This window comes from Cyrtonyx montezumae, unplaced genomic scaffold (assembly GCF_038088225.1).
Source record: "Cyrtonyx montezumae isolate F1298 unplaced genomic scaffold, pur_monq_1.0 scaffold_8, whole genome shotgun sequence".
NCBI classification, from domain to species: domain Eukaryota; kingdom Metazoa; phylum Chordata; class Aves; order Galliformes; family Odontophoridae; genus Cyrtonyx; species Cyrtonyx montezumae.
Window position 1 is genome coordinate 23,643,909 of NW_027072089.1, and position 18,429 is coordinate 23,662,337.

Here is an 18,429-nt window from a genome sequence, read left to right on the forward strand (position 1 = left end):
GACACATAGGCGTCTGCTTACAACTGTATATTCTAAGCAGGTAAAACCTTGTGTATGTAAACATGCTTGTGTTACCAAGTTTTCATGTTTAATGATCTAGTTTGGGCCACACAACAAATCAGTGGCAATAAGTACCTCATATTCAAGAGTGATACTGGGTTCAAAATCCCCACTCACTTAATAGATGTGATAGTGCCTCTCTTCCCAATAATCCAGACAATACTCCTGTGGATCAAGGAACATTTTATGCTACTAATTCCAAAGGGAATAGAAAATCCATATCACATGACTTGTTACTGAGTACATAACTGCAGCAATGTTCTCATCAGAAGGAATATAAGGAAAACAAACAGGAGGTCTTCTTTTACACTGATTTTGCTCAGGAGTTTGTGGGAGGAATTTCTTTGAACCAAATCCTGTGCTGTACATGTAAGGATGTAAGGACTCTATGGTATAAAATGCCTCCGACTTTAATGTACTGCTTCTGTAATCATAATGAGAGACTTTGAGTAGAGTAATAAATTTTAGATTAATTCAAAGTTTCAAATTATTCTTTATACAAAGATTACAGATTAATCAAAGTATCTGTTTCAATATTACCACGTTGTGCAAATGAAATTACTGAAAAAACTTTTTAGTGTTTTGATGTGCATTGTTAACAGATAAGAAAGAAAAAGGATGTTTTCTTCAGCCTAGTTTGCCCTGGAGTCCTATAGCAGTAACTTGGAGCTAGTCCATTGGTTACCTGAAGGCCTCTATACCTGTCTACACATGTATTTTTTATTAGTTTATGTGCCATTATAATAAGGTTTCCTACACAAAGCTCTCAACTCTGATAGTATCCATTTATTCTTAGAGTATTTTATTTTAATGAACACCTTAACACAAGGCAAATGTCCTTCTTCCCAGTAGCACCCTAAGGGAACTGGGTTTTCAGTATAATAGAGTTAGAAAGTGAAAACAGACTGATTTTGGTGCACCTGCACAGAAAAGATAAAAAATTGTGTGCACAACTTGGAAGCATGTGCTAATTCCTGATATATAAATGTTAATTAAAGATTTGCTGGAAATGGAAAAAAATAACTCTGCAACATTTTCTACTCTATAAAAATGCAGCTTTCATTTCCTGAATTATCTTTCTGGCTTGCAGGCAAGATACAGATTTCTTGTCTGCCACTAACAGCAGGCATCTGAAAATATCCCAGCAGCCTACTGATTTATGATTCCAGAGTGAGACACAAAGGTTACTGGGCATCTCTCAGACCTTGACAATGAAAGGCAGAGGTGCATGACTTCCAACCTGAGAACTTTCTCCACTCCTTACTGTGTGAGAAAATGAAGCCCTGACTCAGGGATTACCTCAGGTTTGTAACTGAAGTACTAAGGTAGTTCACAGAAACCAACAGGTTTCCAAATCAGCAGTGGCTCTCTAGAAGCTTATCTGTGGAAACTCATTACTGGCAAAGAAGGGTGGTTGGTTTATCAGTATCTAACAAAGGCCTTATAAGGATCAGCTAAGGCTCTGGGATTGTTCAGTCTGGAGAAGAGGAGGCTCTGGGGAGACCTTATTGTTCTCTATAACTGCCTGAAGGGAGGTTGTAGTGAGCTGGGGGTCAGCCTCTTCTCTCTTGTAACTAGTGATAAGAGGGAATGGCTTCAAATTGCGCCAGGGGAGATTCAGACTGGATCTTAGGAAATACTACTCTTCCAAAAGAATGGTCAGGCACTGCAATGGGCTGCCCAGGGAGGTGGTGGAGTCACTGAACCTGGAGGTATTCAAGGAATATTTAGACTTTGTGTTGAGGAACATGGTTTAGAGAGAACTATTGGTGGTAGGTGAACGGTTGGACTGGATGATCTTGGAGGCCTTTTCCAACCTTGTTGATTCTATGATTTTTTGATTCTACGATTCTTCTATGAAAACAGGCTCTGAAAAGGCTGACAGTGACAGCAAGATGCTCAGGAACCTCCTCCACTTTCAGATAGCATGGAAAGGCACAAATGGATCACCATTTATCTGATACAGTGATAATATAAACAGACTATCTCCATCACATACTAAAATAAAGTAGCTTTCTGAGAGGAGCAAGGGCTGAGAAAAATGCAAAGCAGCACAGCAGTCGCAGCAAAATAGTGCTCTTTAGCTGTATGCTTTCCCCTTCCCCATTTATTGATGGTGGTTGTGCTGTACAGGGTTTGTGGTGCTATTTGGGCCAATAAATGTAGCCTGTGCTGCTCACATCACACAAGTTTTTTCCTGCCTTTGCAGGGTGTTGAAATTGTGTTGGTCAGACATAGTATCAGGCTGAGCTTGTGAGGGCCACTACTATGAACTAGATCTTGGAACCAGGTGTCCTATAAAAAGATGGTTACAGGCCAAGAACAGGTAGATAATTAGCAGTCCTTGAAGCAATGAAACCTTGAACGCTAGAGAAAACAGATGTAAGTGTAACAGTGAGAACACAGAAGAAGTAGACAAATGGGAAAACAGTCAGGCTATGGATAAGACACCTGATGGTGGTGGAGGCCATAGGCTAAGAAACAGCCCGGAGATAGCTGTTGGGAAAAAAGATAAAATCATGTTATCACCAGATGATTTTGCTACATGTGCAGAGTTAAATCTGGAAGCACATGAACCACTCCAAGTACCCTGACTGCTTGTGGACATCTTGTCCAGCTTGGACACTGCTCCTATAAAAGTGTGTACTGTGTTTTGGCTGTGCATCTAGCCTAACACATGTTTTCCAAGTACTACATGTAGCTATTCTTTGTGAGTAGGGATGTGTCTTAATATGCATTTTTCCATGATTTTTTTTTCCCCTCTACAATTATTAGTGCTCCTGAATAAAATCTTATTTAAATAAATTTAAATAAATAAATTTTGCCTCGCTGCTGCTTAGGTAAAACTAAGGTGCTTTGTGACAGCTATAGATTTTCCTACAATCATCTCTCTGGAAGTGTAGTGTGTGGTCTATACGCAGCACTTTCAGTAGCAAAAAAAGTGATGAATCCATTATGGAATTAAAAACTACCTTTAAACATCCATTGTATAATTAGCTGAAATCTGGGCAAAGATGTTGCCAGATATAATTTGAAAGCTGAAAATCACTCCTGGCAGCAGTCATCACTTTGAGAAGAATTTTGCCACATAATGAAAAGCATATCTCAAGTTTAGACCAGTCTCATTTTCTTCTACATTTTCGCTGATGTTATCATTTTGTGTGGATACAGTCTGGCCCTTCCAGAAGTATCTGACAAAACTCACATCAGTATTAAATGTGCAGGCTATAAGATGTAATTAATCTCCCTTTATTTTACTCATTTTCGGCCTGAGTAAAAACTATTCAGTGCTATATTCTCTCTTTAAAAATGGGACAGAGCCAACTCAGAGGCAATTCAACCCATCCTGTCTACACAGGGAGATGGATGGTGGCCTGGCAATTCCAGATCTTAGTTCAGCCTAAGTTAAGTGAGCTGAAGGCAGATGAGCTGTATCCTACCTACACCCAGAAGTATAAGTTATTTAAAGTGTTTAATTTGAACTTTTTCTTTAATGCTCATTCATCACTGCTCTGGCATGGCCTCTGGTTTTCTGGAAGATTAATGTAAATACAGCTCTTTACTAACAAAGATTTTTTTTGCTTGAACTACTCCATATTTAGCAAGGGTGATTTCTGAACACTACCCAACTCAGACACAGCAATATGGGCCAGTGAAATCCTTTGCTTCTTTGTTGAATCCGAATTTTTTTAGTGTTTTCTCTGTTAGTGCTATGATATTATGTGTTTTGGCATATTCATCTAATTGAAATAATTAGAAGGTTTTTATGCTTTTTTTCCAAATTGTTGTATACCTTTACAACAACATTTTGAAAGATGAATATTAAGTATACAATAGATCAATATTGCTATTTTACAGATAGGAAAGGTAAATGAAAGGCTCAAGAATTAATTCAAATCCTACATTGTTCTGAATTGTTATCTGTTTCTGAGACATGGAAACAAATATAAACCATCAAATTGCTAGTTTTCTTTCATATGCTAGGAAAAAATATAGTTGCATCAAGAAAAAACTTGCAGACAAATGCATGGGTATCAGAAATGGTTGCACTATAATAAAAATACCCTAGAATATATGAATATTATGCCTCTAAAGCAGTTCAATTGTAATGTCATTACAAGAGTTTACACTATGAGTGCTAAAATGCAATCATATTATGAGCAAGAAGAAATGAAGAGACTGCTGACACACTGCCTCCATCTTAAGCCTGTGCTCACAGGTTATATATTTGAGTTTGTATTTAACCCATTTGTCTACATGGATTTTTATTCAAACTGTTTGTCTAGTCTGGAGTATGTGGTGGACTAACACAAGTATGATGGAAAAAAAAAATTCCAAGGATGAAAGATCTTAGTCCTGCACTTGAAATATCTAGGGGCAGAAATTTGGCAGACAGGTACAACCTCTGGTCTGGAGGCCATGGTCTCCTATTCTGTGAGCAAAGGTATGAATGGGACATCAGTACAATTTTGGGAGATAGTGAAAGCATTGCACAGGCATACAAACTGTCAATGTTTTATGGCACCTGGGCTGTGTAAAAAAAATGAGCAAATACACCATTATCTGAATCAAGATTTGACAGTTCTACTGCAAGAAGAAAGAAATTAGGATCATATCCTTAAGGTACACGATAAATATTCATGCTCTGTTTTAAGAAGCCACATGGCCATGAGTACACAATTACATCTGCAAACTTGGAACCAAGTTAAGACAACGTCTGGTTTCTTTTAGAAATATAACCAGCTGGGAGTCATTCTGAGCTCTGCCTGTTGCTGGATTCCCTTGGAATTAGATACTAAAATATTAAGCTGTAATAGCCTTGCTGGATATCTGGAATCCTGCAGATGTTATCTCTCATTTTCTGAAACAGCCATTTTCACTCACCTAGGTTCACACTGAGGACAGCGAAGCTTTACAGCAGCAACAGCAAATGTAACGTTCCTTGATCTCAAATTCCAAGTGCTTCCATACAGCTAATAGTTACATCAGTGGAAAATAACTGTCAGGAGAAAAGTCAGTGTGGGGAAAAGTCAGTGGTATTCATTTAAAGTGAAGCATTTCTTTGTAGTTTTTAAAAGCACTGTGGTTAGGTTATAGATGATTTCTCAATGAAGAGTTTAAGAGGTGCAATTTATAAACTCGTAAAATAAATTTTCACTTAAGAAAAAATCTGTCCAGATGGGGAATCTTTTATCAATTGCTTTTTGGTTCGTATATTATTTATTGCCTGGTTCAATTGCTAAATCTATCAAATTCATCATAGTTAGTGCAGCAAAAATTGTATGGCTATTTAAATAAGGTTATTTCTGTAATGTTTTGATTTAATTCTTCATCTGATTTTGGGCATATACCGTGTGTTGTTTTTTTTTGTTTGCTGCTACACATTTAGACTGGTGATTTATCAGTGCAGTCAGTGCACAGAGAGGTGCAAATTCCTACCAAGTAGTACAGAAGAGCAGAGAAACAAGCTATTGTATTTGTCTGACTGTTTCAACATGAAAATCCCTGTGGATCTTAACTCAGCAAGTCCAGCTATAGCTTCTAGTGATAATATCGTAATAGTGATAGTCTGTTTTGTACAAACTACAAGAAAATTCTGTCCAGTAAGCCAGTTAACATTGAAAATACACTAAAAAGTGCAGCAAAAAGACTCACAGTCTATTGCTTTTCTTCAGCTAAACCTCAAAAATCAAGTCTCTGTTTTCTTATATTTTGAGTAGAGCAGCTACAGGGACAGACAGACAGACAGGCACAGGGGTCCCTGATTTCCTTTTCTGCATTTCTATTCCAGTTCTACTAAGAGTAAGTAAAAAAGGCCATCAAAACACAAAGCACAAAGATAGTTTAAAAAGTGTTGCATGACATATCTGTATAGAGCTGCCTATTCCCTGTCTTTATTCTCCATCCAGTGGGACTGAGGTGCTCTCACAAGGACCTGAACACATGGTTATGTACTTATGCACCTTTGAAAATCTGATCATATATAGCTATTTTACTTATAATCTCTTTAGGTGAGACCCTTGGGAATTTAAGCAGAGGTTGCCCATTTTGTTTTCCTGTTAACAAATGCTGACTCAGTAGAGGTCTGTAAGTGCTCTTACTTTAAATCTCAAGTTAAAAAAATATTAGAAGAAATCCTGAAAGTTTTAGCTAAAGTTAAGGCATGAGTTTACGTATCCAGGAGTCACTGAAATAACCTCTTGCACATATGTTTAAATTGTGGCCTTTTCCTTTTCACTGTAAGATTTAAGTCTAAGAAATAGAACTACTAAGAATTAGGAAAAAATAAAAATAAAAATGAAAAAAAAAACCTGCAGACATATTTACAATAAGCAAAAAATGACATTATCAGTAAATATGGATAGCATGGGCAATACTTTGCCACTCTATTGAGAACGATTTAATAACACATGGTTTCTTCATTTTCTGTGTAAACAGCCATTCTTGGATAAGGGAAATAACTTCCTTCCTGATGGACTATTACAGGCGCCCTTTAGCAGCACATTGGTGTGGAATTAATAAAAGCTTGTCTTTGCAGCAATTAATTTCCTGAACTTCTCTAATAACAAAGAAAGGAAAGGAAAAGCTTCTTTCCTGTCATAACTGATAGCTGTGTTCTTGGCCCTAAGCACAGTCTTGGAGAATCAGATTGTTTGGATTATATCCCTACATCTTCCGTAACATCCCTCGTGACCTTGGAAAATCATTTGATCTCTCTGTGCCTTAAATCATCTTGCACAAAAGGGACTTAATTATGATTCCCTACTACCAGAGAAGTGTCATTAGGCTTAATTAGTTAACATCTGTAAAGTGCTTTGAGAGCAATCTTCTGACGGATGATATTCTAAGTGCAAACCATCTTAGTAAAAATTTGTAGTCTGGTTTAGTGTTATTTGTTTCATACAAACAATGCTCTTGTCAGATTAGAAACATTAGTTTGATGTATTAAGTTATTCATAGACAAGGATAAGAAAATTACATTTATTTGGGCTCTGATTCAGTTAAGCATTCAACAGCATACCCTTATGTAAACAATATGTACCAATAATGCATTATGAGGCCTTTAGTACCCTTGAACTAAATTTTTTCTGATCATTAGTTTTCCTCACTGCAAGAAATTTCCTGAGGATTTCTTAAAAGAAATGTATTTAATTGTTGGGATCATCAGGAAAAGCTATAAAGCAGGGAGCAGTGATTAGGGACAGACCAGTGTTGGAAACTTCAGGATGTACACTTAAATGATAAGATCAGATTTATGCACAAGAAAGATCACTTTGGCAGCATTTTTAAAAGATCTGGAAAGAGATATTTCAGGGCAGGAACAAACAAGTCAGAAGTAGATGAAAGCTTGCACTGAATATTTAGACCATTAACTACACAAGAGAGTGTAGAACTCAACGTTTCAGTGAAATAACACGTAAGAATTGGATGCATTTTGGAAGTGATACAAATAAAAAGAAAAAAGAAATACAGGTACTCAGCTTGAAGTAAAGGGAGAATGCTTATGAAAAAAATAGGGGAAAAATATAAAGGACAGAACAAACTCTGTTGCTTGATACAGCAACACAAACATTCCTCAAAAATTATTTTCAGTAAAAAATAAGCACTTTCGTGAGTTTGTTGAAATGGCCTACAAAAAGAATAAGGTTTTGCCTACTATTGCAACCTGGAAACAAAGAAAAGGGATAGGAAAAATAATGTGCAAGCCAAGTAAGGCCAATTTTTCAACAGTTTAATAAACTTCAACTCTTATCTGTTTTATTAAATAATTTTATTTTAAAAAAGTAATAACGTATGTATGAGGTGATTTGCTTAAACAAAATATTGTAGAGAGAACAAAAGAAAATGTCCACACACTGTTGGAGGTCCATGCTGTACCTTCCTACTCACACCGTACATATATTTCTGGGCAGAAAAGTTTGTGTCTGCAGATTGTTCAATAGGATCATGGCCTAGAATAACTTCTAGTTATCTAAATATATTACTTTGGAAGTATTTTTCAGCAACACTTCAATTAATTAAAATGTCATCTCAGAAAAATGTAACAAAAATGGTTACATTTCCTTATAACAACCTGTTTACTTAAAGTTTGTTAGTGATTACCTCTTTATAAAATTAATAGAATAAATCAATTTCAGTGCATATCAGTAACTGTCTTTAAAAATCTATTTTAAGTTTTTGAGCAAAGGTACAGCAAGGCTTGCAGAAAACATCTCTTAGGAGTTACTGAAAAGACAAGGAAGAACAAGGCTGAGACTCTAAATAAGGTGTTCAGTACTAGTGAACAGCTTCAGAAGTTATTGGTTCATGTATCTCATGTGCAGCCTGAGGGAAAGAACTTGAGAGGCCAAGTGGATCATTAGATCTCATGCTCTGAGCATATGTTTTTTGTCCAAATAGAGTGGCTTAGCCCATGGAATTAACAATATAAGATGAGCCAAACAGAGGTTACTCCAGCTCTCTTAGATAAGTAATCATCCTGCGCAAGTTGATAGTTCAAGGAAAATAGTTGTAAAGTATCTTCCATAGTATCTTCTGAACTTGATTTGGTAAAAAAGAAGGATTAGGTTCTGCTTCAGGCCAAAATCCTAATACAGAAATCAAGTTACCAGTGTTTTAGCTAATAGAGGTTACAGATTCCTGTAGAACTGCAGAACCTGGATTTTGATTCGAATATGTCATGACTGATACATAACTAACCAACCAACAAACAAACAAACAACAAACAAATAACATCTACAAACAACAAAACAAAACCAGGAAGCAAACAAACAAACAAAAAACCCACAAAAACATAAACACCAAATCAAACCAACAAAAAACAGCGGCAACAAGAACAATAAAAAACAGTAGTATTCAATTTCTACTGATAAGATAACTTTTATCCTTCTGAGCTAGTAAGATTTTTGTCATTGACTACAATGGAAGTCTGGAGGAGCTTACAGCAAGCATTAACTGCTAACAGAATAAAAGAAGTATATTAGTAAAATACAAATTTTATTGATTATATTAGCTATGCTCATGAAATCCAGACCTATTTGAAAACACTAGTCTTAATGTGTTTTAAAACTTGAAAAATACTCATAGGAAACAAACAAGAAATTAATAACAAAACAAACCTATGCTCCCCAAACAACTTCTTAGACACAACCCAAAGTTTTTTTTTAAGATACAAACAGTATCACAGTTTTAATCTGGAAATTTATTGAGCTTCACAAACAGAGAACATTTGTCTCTATTCAGGGTCCAAAGCTGTCCAAAACATTATTGGTACTTAATTCTCAGAAAACTAGAGCAGTACAAATCCCCTACTCACCTCTGTTTGTTTTGTAAAGAGAAGTAAAGCAAGGCTAATCAGTTAAAGCAGTGGCATTAGTGGGTTGCTAACTTCATCCAGCTGTCCAAATTGAATTATGTAATTAATAATTCACTGTGAGCCCTTTTATCCCCACACAGCTGCCTAAAATCTCATGAGAGATGCGCCCTGACTCCACCCCTGCATACCCAGTTTTTGGTTCCAATCTCCTTTGGGATTGTAAATTGTTTGGGTTTTTTTTCTTTTTTTTTTTAGTTCTGTGCTGGCATTTAAGTGGTCACTTAACATAAGGTATCACTCATTATTTGTGCTAATGCAACACCAGCTCAGAAAAGTAGCTTGAAATAGTGATGTTTGCTCTGCCATTTTATATAACTTTTATATTAATACCTAGCTCTTTAGATGTTGGCGATGTAGCTGCCCTGATTTGCATAGCTGGGGGGATCTGGTTCTGCTCTTCAAAGTGATTTATTTGGTAATTGTTACTTCTTTGTTGTTCAGTGGCTGGGCAGGTACTGAATATGTCTTCAGGGTCTTTAGTACTTTCTGAGGTTTTATAAAGAGAATGGAAAGTCCTAGAAGCTATGGTATATAATACAAAGTAGTTGCATGCTCCACTAGTCTACAGCAGTATCCTAGGTCCCAATAAATTTGAAGTCAGCTGTTGGTGTATTTTTATTGACTTCTCCCTAATCAGAGTTATAGAAAAATGGTACTTCACCATTATATCTCTTGAATGGGGGCAATATATTAAGCTATTCAGCACTAACTCCGACATTCCCTTTTGAATCTTTCTAGATGCCCGAGTAAGAAATACTGCTTACTGAACTCTCTATTACATTTTTGGATAGTTTCCTCTAAAGAGATAGAATAATTTACAATTTTTACTGCAACTTCCACTGGTAAAGCTTTGCACTGGTAATTTAATTCTATATTCATTTAGTTTGAATTACACAGGGAACATCTGCAACAATTCCTAACAATAACTACATTTCAAGACAATTACACAGTAATAACTAGAGCTACAGGATGATGTCAAAGACAGAAAAGGAAAAAAAAACCAAACAACCACACACACAGGCTTTGTGCATGAAATTAAATTTGCTCTTAATTGAGAAAATACAAGTTTATCGGAGAAGAGTCTTTGTAACACCACATGCATCTATATTATATATTTGTTTCTGTATGTACTGCAATATATTCTATTTGCCAATTAGTGAATCTGTTTTGTTTTAGGGTACACAAATTTCCTTTCCTTTGTTGTCAGCTCTTCTTAATAAGATGAAGGCAATGAAATAAAAAGATTCTGTGGGATTTACATTGTCAGTCCTATAGAATTAAGGACTGTGGTCATCAAGGATTCTATTCCCCAAATTTTCTACAACAGGTTTTGTATGTAGATCTATGGCATTTTTAGTGAGTGCATTGTTACTTCTCTGTGTTGTGCTATTTAATTAATTAACTTATTTACAAGATCACATATTTTTGTCTGGAAAGTCTAGATGGATGAGCAGGCGCATGCAATGAGTCCAACACTCTAAGAATACCAGATGTGTTGTATATTCATTGCACATATCACAGAATCGTGGGGGTTGGAAGGGACCTCAAGGGATCATCTATTCTAACCCCCCAGCCAAAGCAGGCTCCCTAGAGCATATGTGAATCTATCCTGATCAATTTGGGATTCTTTAGGTTTGTCATACCTATCCAGCAAGCTGAGCATAAATTTGCTTGATAGTATACTCAGCTGTATAGTATTCTTATCAAGCCTTCTGACATTCCAGTTTACCTAATAGATAGTCATATTTTTCTTCCCCAAATTAACTTTATTCTTATACATAGTCAAGCAAAGCAGAGTAGACATCAGCATTCACATTTTACTATTTTCTTTTGTTTAAAGAAGGGAAAAATTGGTGTTATGTAGTATAATTGTATTACTGGAATTTCTTCCTTAATCTGTTCAGTGATGATAGAAGCTTGCATTTTTCAGATCTTCTAAAAATTGTACTTGTGTTCCTATCAATATAAACCACAAAATATTTGATCTTTCTCTGTTGTTGATCTTTCCACCTTTTCTAGTGTCTGAGCTGATATATTGGCATTTTTTTCCTTCAAAATTGTCAAGTTCTCTAAGGAGCAGTAATACTGCCATAGATAGTTCAGCTACTACTGTCAAACTAATACTTTCAACTCTTAATCCTTGTCCCACTTTGATCTATTCCATAAAATGTGCCCTCCAGATATCTATGGAGTGATAACATGTGACTTCCCAACTGAAGAAAACAGATGAGCATGCAGCCCTTGGAGGTTAAAGTGAGATGCACTGTTTTTTGGAATGGGAAAGGGGTGATCCTTCCAGATCTCCTGGAACCTGGACTAACTGTCAACTCTGAGCACTGCATCACAACAGTGACTAAGCTGAAAGTTCAGAGCTTCAGGATCAGGGCAGAGAAGAAGACAACCTCTCTGATGCGTGATAACACCAGCACCCTTAGAAGATAGAAGAACACAGAGCAGTTTGTCAATTTTGGCTGGACTATTCTAACACACCCACCACATCGTCTGGATTTGGTACCTTTTCACTTCTGTCTGTTTGAGATGAAAGATGAACTACACCTCCATAGCAGCTGTGGGTCATCTACATTGGTGCAGAAACAGTGGGTCACCTATATCGGAGCAGATTGTCACAAGAGTGGCATGCAGGCTCTTGCTCATTCCTTGTAAAAATGCACAGCTAATGGCAGTGACTACGTTGAAAAAAACTGTTTTGTAGTGGAGAATTTGCTCTATCAGGTAGTGTCAATGCCTCCTCGTATCAGTTGTAGTTTTCACAAATAAGAAGGCATTACTTTCAGAACAACCTATGTACTTGCAGAAAATGATACCAAGGCAGTGAATATACTAATTTTAACTCATCTGAAGTTCAAATTGTAAACAGTTTCACTGAATTAACCTCTGAAATTAATCAACTTTCTTTTTCACAATCTTATGAAAATGAGGAATAAATCATTTCTATTTGGATAAATTATTTAGCTGAAAAGAGATAAAGAGGTAGAAGCAAAACTAGACTTCTGAATTGACAGCAAACATACCTATGCTATTAGTGTGAAGTTCATTTGCAAAAAGAAAGCTCTGATAGCACATTTTTAGAGTCATTTTGATTCCTTGTACATGGATTTACATTGTTGAAATTAATATTTTCAGACTTTTCATTAGCATTGCACTGGATTGGATGTTAGTGCTTAGCAGGAATATATTACAGCAAATATCTGACACATGACTTCAATAGATTCAGTTGGGGAAATTAAATAAAATGTCTTCCAAATTATTTTTTATACTCACATGATGAATTAAATTTACCCTGAGGAGGAGGGTATACTTAATGGTAATCATGAGATGCATGGAAGTTTTTAAATTCAAAATCTATGCCTTTACATTCTTTTTAAAAAGAAATAAGCATATGATTGATCATTTAAAAAGTGCTGAGTCAGGTCCATTATTTTGTCTTCCGAGCATTTATGGCTGTAGGGCAGATACTTTGAAAGGATGGAATTCAGAGGAGATATCATGCAGGATGGTATATTTCCATAAGGCTCTATATAGATGGTACACAGACCACTGGTAAGTAAAGGGGGGGCTCACCTTTTACAGCAGTCAAGACTCACTGATGACTCCACACAGGAAAGATCTCCAAGAAGAGATCCTTCCCTGGTGGTGGTGGTCAGTCCTTAAGTGGGGTCTGGGAGAGGTGGAGCCAGACTCCACCCCTTCCAATCACACAGTACATTACCTTCACCTGTGCCCCTGTGGCTGACTCAGTGCTTGCCTCAGGTGATCCATCAGTGGTTCAGGCTGTGATTCAACAGTTCCCATACAATGGTTAATTCAATCACTGCATCATTTCTAGGAACACCTTTCCCTGCTGCATGAGCACAGAGCATGTGGCACTTACAAATAATACTGGTTAACAGAAATTTACATAACACAGATCAATAAAAATACTTCCTGTGGTAGGATTAATAAGGCAGTGCACACATCAAAGACAGCAATTTCTTTTCCATCTTTCTATTCAGACATACCAGCTTCATGGGTAAGTGTGCAATGTGCTTGTTTCTTTATGTTTGAGAGATCATTTATCAAAACTGTAGTCTGATATAGTTGCCTTGAGATCCTTGGTTTTAAATATCAGGTAATCTCATCCATACATTTCAGGAACTGCCTTTGTGGCTAGAAGTTTTCAGCACGTCTTAACCTTCCTCTTTCTTAGGAGTTACACACCCAAAATCTGATACATGCATAACAGACACAGAAAATGTGAGTTTCAGTGAAGAAAAACTATATCCTAAAGGACCTTCATCTTCCTTGAAGAGATGTGATGCTAGGGCAGGACATGTCCCTTAGAAATGAGAAAATAAGCGTTGAAAAAAGCTTTTCATCACTTGTCAGCCCCAGAACCAACTGCTAGCACTGGTAGTTAGCAATATGTCGTGGTTTTATGATTTTTGGTACTGGTATTCCACATCATAACATCATGTAGTGCATTTAGAGTTAAAGAGTTAATGCTCCAGCTCCGTGGATCATCGATAGTTCCAGGTATACCTGTCTCAGAAGAGAAGAAGAACTCCATTCCCCAGAGGACTTTGCGATGCTTTGCGTTCTTACGTGTTTACGCTCAGAGGGAAAGATAAAAACTGTCTGCAGTCACGGGACACTCTCTTTCCTTTTGGGATCGACTCAGCAGTGGGTGCTCGCTGCCGTCCGCCTTCAGCGTTAGCGTAAGGCCTTCGGTTTATCGGACACTCTCTCTTGCTCATTTTATTTGATTTATTAGCTTTAATTCCAATTATATTGTATTATATTGTGTTATTTTGCTTTCCGATATCTATTTAGTAAATTAGCTTTCCTCCTCAGATTGTTGCTGCTGTTTTGTTCCTAGGCCCATCTCCCTTTTCCCTTTTCCCTTTCCCCCTTCCCCTTTCCTGGGGCGTGGGTCCGTGGGTCCCCCGCACCAATCGTCACGGAACCGGGCCGAACCTGCCCGTAACCGTTGACAGTCACTGTGGGATTTTGCTTCCCTCTGCCACAGAAATTCTCTTCAAAGGATGCAGATTTCTAAGCAGGAGGGGAAGTCTTTCCCAGCACACCTTTATGCCAGATCTGTGAAAGGGTCTATGACAGAAAGGGGACAGGAGCATTGTTAAGCATAGTCTAAGAATCTGACAGTTCCTCCAAAATGAGTGAACTGCAGAGCTGAAACCTGTAATCATTTCTGTAGGAAAATTCTGGGACAACTTTACAGAATAAACTTTGGAGAATTTATGTGTACAAATTGGCATATAGATGACTTCTTAAAAAACACAGATTTAAGTTCTTACTGCTTATGATTACAAATAATACTGAGTTCTAAGTTACCGAGTTTTGTCAGACTACAGTAAAAGGTTGAAGTTATCTCAAACTCCAGAAAGAAAAAATAAATTAAGATAATTAGATTCTTTCATTTTTGAAAGTGCTCAGGGCCTTAAATGTTTGTTTTACAAATTATGTCTTCTATTGTAGTAATTAGTGTTAAAATTACCTGCCAGCCGTGATAGTTTTCAAACAAGGCTAATAAAATATTTGAACATTTTTAAAATAACAAGCAAAACTCTTTGAAATAAGGAGACATTAGCATAAGTAAACATAATGTTGCTCTGTTGTGAAATATCTGAGAGACTTCTCCTTCTTGGAGATATGATAATAACTGCACATGCTTCTTCAGATAGTTTCAGGTTTCAAAAGAGTGTGCCATTTCAATAGTCTGTAGTCTTTTTTTTTAACAATGTTTAAGACCTACATGTAGGACCATGTAACACTATGAAAACAAAGATATCAAAAGTGGAAAGTCAAATCTGAGCTGAAGTTGGATTTTACCAGCAGTCTCTTTATTTGCAGTGAGAAACTAAATAACACTCAGTGCCGTGGAGAATCTTGGATCCAAATTTTGAACTGCCTCATATACCTCTGAATACTGGAAATTATCTCACTGGTGAGAGTGGGCTTTTCACTATGTGTTTACATTAGCAATCTGTGGTTTGGAACCACAAAATAACGCTACTTGTGTCTTATCTTTGCCTCCACAAATACACAGTCACTTCTGTGTTGGCAAAATCCTGATGCAGAATAGCAGATGCCTGGGTAGTCTGGTAAAAACCAGACTAATTGGTTTGCAAAAAAAAATAAATAATAGTTTGGTACTATTGCTGAAACTTTTCTGACAGAATACCTACTGAGTGCAAATTTCTGGGTCAGAGACTTAATGTTTGTGATAAACATGAAAGGGTTAGTCCAGACTGGATGGCTCCTCCTCACAAATGAAAACAAAGTTTCTTAAAGATGAGACACTGATACAGATACAGATCTGAAGCTGAACAGGCCCTGGAGCGTGTTCAGAGAAGGGCAACAAAACTGGTGAGGGGTCTGGAGCACAAGTCTTATGAGGAGCGGCTGAGGGAGCTGGGACTGTTTAGTCTGGAGAAGAGGAGGCTCAGAGGAGACCTTATTGCACTCTACCACTTCCTGAAGGGGGGTTGTGGTGAGGAGGGTGTGGGCCTCTTCTCCCTGATAAATAACGACAGGACGAGAGGGAATGGCCAGAAGTTGCGCCGGGGAAGATTTAGATTAGACCTGAGGAAACATTTTTTCTCTTAAAGAGTGGTCAGGCACTGGAATGCCTGCTTAGGGAGGTGGTTGAGGCACCATCCCTAGCGCTGTTCAAGAAGCGTTTAGATGAGGTGCTAAGGGATTTGATTTAGTAGTTGGGTAGGGATAGTGATAGGAGGATGGTTGGACTAGATGATCTTGTAGGTCCTTTCCAACCTTATGAACCTATGAACCTGAATTGCTGAGTATTTCCTGTTATTATTATTGTCTTCATTTGTAATAAAGTAAATATGAATGGTTGAAAACAGAAAAGGCCACCAGAATTTTAACATTTCTGTTTTGTCCCCCATCCAGAGAAACTCAAAAGCGTATAAGAAAGTATAAGCGTATAAGAACCACTTTTGGAGATAAACTCTATTCTTGAGGGGTGAGTTCAGAAGTAGGTGGGCTCAAGCCTTGAGAAACTTTTACTTTATATGGATGGTTCTCATAGACAGGTAAATGGCTTGCCTTTTGAGTAGGCTGTATTTCAGAAAAGTGTTATGCTTCTAATCCTAAAATAGATTAAACTTTTTCTCCTCCAGCTTTCAACAGGAGAATATCTAATTTGAATGTTATCTTATGGATTTCTTACCATCTCTGTGCCTTTGAGGCATACTTGGTAACCTGTATTGTGACCATTTTGCATGTATAAACCTGTTGACTACATCTTACTCATATTTCCTAAGATGTTTTCCTTTTTCTAGGGTTTTTGCTTATTTTTCATTCTCTTCTTCAGTTGACATTTACATCTACTAACTTCATAGCTAACTACTGCATCTTGGCCATGCTAGCCTTTACTAGCCTTTAAATGTCTGATGAATTTCCTAACACTACTCAAAAACCCTATGCACTTTCCTAGCAACATTCTGCATTTGTGACCTGAAATAATGACTAAGTTGACCTTTTACAGCTCATAATTACACCACCCCCAAGGACTCCAACTGGTTTGGTTATAAAGAGGGGAAAGAAAGATGTAGAATCATCATGCAAACTACTCTACCATCCTTTGAAGGGGAATGGTAACAAATGAGTGAAAAATCCAAGCCACTTAAAAAAAATAGATTTACTGCCGATAGTGTTCCTACCCCAGGGACAGTATTAGCACTCAAACAGACATAGATATTCTGGGTAACTTCTTTGTCCTTTAAGCTAAATATTGCTTTCCTGCACACCCTTTGGACATGTAGAAGTGACCTTCCTTACAGCACATTTTCCACGGATCTCAAATCTGTGAATGCCATGGCCCTCTCTCTGCAGCTTCGTAGGTATCTTCTTGAACTGCACATAATTTCAGGGAATATTAGTCCCTTGATTGTGCCAGTATGACACAGAAACAACTCACAGTGTTTCTATGCCCTTGAAGTTCCAATCTCTCCCTTCTAAGAAGTATTGCCTTGTACCTGAAATGTTCTGTTCCTGTTCAATGACTGCATGATACTTCCTGTTTAACAATGGACAGTAATGAAATATATGATTAAAATAACTTTGCTTAGTCACTGAACTCTCCAGCCATCTTTATAACATTGCTTTAATTGCATGAGCATGCTGTATGTCCATTATTTGGAAATATTACAGCTGTTAATCCAGTGAGATGAGGATGAATGAATGAATGTCACTCTTTACTAAATTGAAGTGAGCATTCTCCTTAACTCCCACACAGAAGTCAAATCTGAGTTTATGTAGGTCTGTTGTGTTTCATTACAGGCAGGTTTTGTACTAGGCACATAGCAGAGTGAAGCATAATGGAACTGAGTGAACAATTGGATTTTACTGTGCCCTGCTGTTAATGTTATTTTAGATACTGGTCATGCAACTGCTCCAGGGATGCTAAGCTCAATCCATTTCTAGGATATAGTAATTACTTACTGGAGTATTTTGCTCAGAATCTGCACAACTGTTATTTACTCTCTAGTGACATGGAAGAACTAAGTTAATCCATATCTCTCTACAAAGTATTGAACTGTTTAACTTGATGCAGCACATTCCTTAGCTGATTTTTCCCCTCCCTGTTCTCAGATTTTTAAATGGGGTTATAGAAGATGTTTATGTGTCTGAGTTCAGTTATCCTATTTGTAGTAGTTTATAGTTTTATGGGTTTTGTTTGTTTGTTAATATAAAGACTTTAATTCACCAAATATACTTATGAGTGCATGGCATAATACAATAAATGCAACTTTCTGTTACAAGTGAGATGGTAGACAGGAAGTCTGTAGTAAAGCTCTAAACTGGTAACTCTACCTCAAGAAATGTAAAGAAAATTCAGCAGCAGGAACAAATTGCAATCTATAAAAAAGTTCTAAATGTAGCAGCAACTTTTCCTGGTTTTAGAAATCAAGAATGTTGGGAAACTCAAGATACACACATCTGAAATT